Source organism: Pteronotus mesoamericanus, unplaced genomic scaffold, assembly GCF_021234165.1.
Source record: "Pteronotus mesoamericanus isolate MK-2021 breed Mesoamerican mustached bat unplaced genomic scaffold, CSHL_Meso_final scaffold_174, whole genome shotgun sequence".
Classification (NCBI taxonomy): Eukaryota; Metazoa; Chordata; class Mammalia; order Chiroptera; family Mormoopidae; genus Pteronotus; species Pteronotus mesoamericanus.
Genome location: NW_026555309.1, coordinates 3,057,676 through 3,061,438, shown reverse-complemented (window position 1 = coordinate 3,061,438; position 3,763 = coordinate 3,057,676). Strand labels below are relative to the sequence as shown.

The window sequence follows — 3,763 nt, the reverse complement described above, 5'->3', positions numbered from 1 at the left end:
CATGGCAAGGACAGAAAAGGATGGAATATTTTATCCCAAGTTATAAAATTCTCAAATCTTTAACCACTGTTATTGGGAGCTACTACATAATGAGGTAATTGGTCTTACTTTCAACATTCCTCTGTTTCTTTATTCAGCCATTTTGCTAGAATTATATGCATAAGATGATCTTAGATATCCCCCTAAAGCCATAAAGTCAATGAATTTATGCATTGAACCTCAGGGAAATAGTTGTTGACCAGAAACAATAGGGCAGTGAGGTGATGAGAGGTGAATAAGGCTGCATTTTGCCAGGTGGATTTTGATATTTCTTTGGACCAGATCACATGGATAGACAGCAATTCTGCTAATATAGGGCTGGACCTAGATGAGGATAATTTTGTAGGGAAAAATGATTGTATTTTATTTTATGTTATTCTATGCTACTCTCTTTTCAGAAGTAGTCACTTTATTTCAACCCAGACAGCTCAGCATAGTACAAATAATGACAGAAAGATCCATTTGTTCACATTCAGCTTCCTTTTTTATTGTAATACTGGGGGATAAACTGAAAAAAAAACCATAAGCAGTTTTTATCACTTGTGTACTTCATTCACTTTGCTGGAGGGGGATCCCAGGGCCTTGTGATAATCTGGGAAGTCCTGACTCTTCCTGTGAGGAAAACAGCCCTGCTGAGCTTTACTCAGAATAATGTCTGATAGACTGAACATAATGTCCAGGCAAGAGCCCAGTTACTCCATTCATAACTCCCACGTACCCACCATCACTGTTCTTCTTGATGACATAAATAATGGCTCTCTCCTGAAAAGACAGCTCATCTTTGTCATCTTTTGTTTAATTGTAAATTGCCATAACATTTCCAAATAAGACCTTGGAGCCGATTGCAGATCCTCTCAGCATTAGGATCACTATACTCAACCATGGCTGCCTCCTCCTCCTTGTAATCTGGGAAAGAAAGTGGAGGAGGGAATTCATCAAAGACTGGTTCTTCCACAGGTAGTGGTGGTAGTGGTGTATCTGAAATATTTTCTTGGACTCTGGCCACAAATCCTATTAAAGATAACTGAGAGTTACCTGTAGGATGGAGAGGGGAAGAAGAGCAAGAGGTATTGGATTCTGGCTGTAAAAAGGTTCTCCATTCATCTGATTCTGAAGGCTTGTTTGCAAAGTTATAGAAGGAGGGCATCTATAGGGCAACATGCCCGCTACTGTTCGGGGAGTATGATGAGAGGTAGATCTATTCATGCTGTCAACCTGAACAGTGTGACCTGGAAAGATACTGGGAGAAGAGAGAGTAGGAACAGCATAGGAACTCCTACACTCCTACTTCACTGTTCTCTGACTACTGCTCTGACTATGTGGGTGGGTTCTTCCACTACACCAAACAAAAAAACCAGAGGTCTTTTTTTTGTTTGGCTGCTTGCCGCCTCAAAAACTAAACCAAAACCAAACTCCAAACTCAAAGACCAAACCAAAAATCAGGCAGGTGCTGATGCAGAAGGAAAGAGGTTTATTCAGATGCCATACAACCTGGGAGAATGGTGGACTCCTGTCTGAGAGACCATCTCATCTTTCTGCTCAAGCCTCAGTTCTTACACCGTTAAGAAGGGGAGGGCTTTTTTCCTAACTCAACTATTTTTCTAGATTTTGCCAAACCCTAACCATTCATCTTTCTAGCTTTCACACCCACTTGGCCCCTATCCATTTTTATTTCTAACTTTTGGCAGTGCTCAGGGTAAGAACCTACCCCTGCTATCATTTAGCCAATGAGGAAGACTTCCCAGTGCTCCGACTGTCAACGGTAACATAAGTTAGATATATTTGATTCACAGAAGCTGCCCTCACAGGGCTCTTCTATGAGGGAGCCATATCACTGGTTGGTCTAGGTACTAATATTTGGTAGCCCTGGAGGATGCACTGGCTTCTGGGCATGATAGGGAGTGTGCCACCCAAATGTCCTTTTTCCTGACATAAGGGGAATGGGAGGTGTTCTGAGTTGGAGGCGTTATATGCAGCAGCCCACCAATCTTCATATCCTGGGTACTCACATTTACTCCATGTCCAATATTATCTAGAATTGTACAGTCAATAGGTTTTCTGATATAATGAGCCCATCGTTCAAGGTCGGTGGGAGCAATAATCTTATCTGTCCTTGAAGTGTTTTTATCAGTTGTCAACATACCAATTTCTCTTCTTGCAACTTTCTTTTTATGAATATCAACAATTTGTGAAATACGATTGATTGATGATTCTAATCTTTGTAGCTGGGGTGTCTGGATACCCAGCATCTGTAGTACATTGTTGGCCAAGGTATTTATCAGATAGGCAACACTTGCAAAGGATTGGGTCGTGTAGGCTTTGGTTCCTTCCAGGGCCCACTGCTTATCTGCTGACTGGTTCTAGTTGTTTATACAGTAATTGGCCACCTATTCCAGACTCGTGTAACTGTCGAAGAGGGCCCAGTGCCCTCCCCTGCTCTGGATTTCCTCCTCCAGCAACACCTGCAGCTCTTCCACCTTCACATTCTTGTCTTCCTCATTCAGACCACAGAGGTAGTGGTGCCCCAGTGCCAGGGAGACTGGTAGAAACTGCTTGTATTTCCTTTTAAACAGCCCAGTGTGTAAAGTGAGATAACACTCTTAGGTCCCTTGAAACTTAATTTTTAAAACACTTTATTCATATTGGTATTTCACATGTTCAGTTCTTCCTCTTTAAGCTTAATCTACACTTGATTGCCATAAAAAACATATCTTAGTTATTCAGGGAATATTTCTTTCTGGTAGACTGATATTTTTATTTTACTAAACAGTCTTAATTTTTTTTAAATAACAAAGCTTCTTAGACATATTTTCCAAACATCAGCTCTTCATGTTTCATTAAAGCAGTGATTTTCAACTCCATTTCCTTTAGGGAAATGTTTGGCTCCTGAGTTCTGTAATGTTTATCTGGTTCTTCGTGCACTGTTTCAATTAAAATTTGCTCCCACTTTAGGAACTTTATTTTTATGGAAAAGTATGTGACCTTTGCCCAGGTCAACCCAGTGATTCTCTGTGTCTGATCTTTTAGTTTTCTCAATGGTTCTAGAGCTTTATTTTCTATTTCCCAATTGCTTTCTGATTCAGATCTGGTGATAGGCTACCACCCAGTGCAAAACTGCTTTATTTATTGTTTTTTCTTTCCTCTCCAAAAAAAATGACAGAATGTTTTGGTTCATTTTTTTTTGTATGTGTGTCAAATTATATCTTTTCAATGATCAAAGAACTAACTTCCTTATATTTTTCTTTATGCCATTTGTCACTTAAAAAGGAAATGTCTTCTCATTTATCTTCTTGCACACTTTTAATTAAGTTGGTCATTTTATATTTCTAAGTGTCTCACGCTTCAGCTGATGACCATGGATTTATATTTGATCTGCTGTGTATTTTCCACAGTTAAAGTAATAAGAAAATCTGTACTTATGAATAAGGAAATTTTGGTTTTCCTTAATTAACATATTAAAGGAGATGGAGTTAGTACATATTCTTGAATGCCTGGGGCTAGCTGACATTTTAAGAGTTTAGAGGGTCAGTACACTAACAGAAACTGAAATGGTACTTATTATGAGTATGATTTACTCCAATATTTTATTAAGAAATATTATTCTTAATATGAGGAGTAAAAATTGTCTATCCATAAATTGTGATGGATTCCTTCATCCCTTCCCTCCTTTCTCTTGGTGAGAGTTAAAGGATTATTTCTCATCCAGTTCTATCAAAAATGGTAC

General features: G+C 39.0%; 1 pseudogene; it reads right to left on the bottom strand.

Annotated features, from left to right (window-relative positions):
• Window positions 1–678: 678 nt before the first annotated feature.
• On the bottom strand, window positions 679–2,510 carry LOC129084008 (abl interactor 2-like; annotated as a pseudogene).
• Between the last annotated feature and the right edge of the window lie 1,253 nt (window positions 2,511–3,763).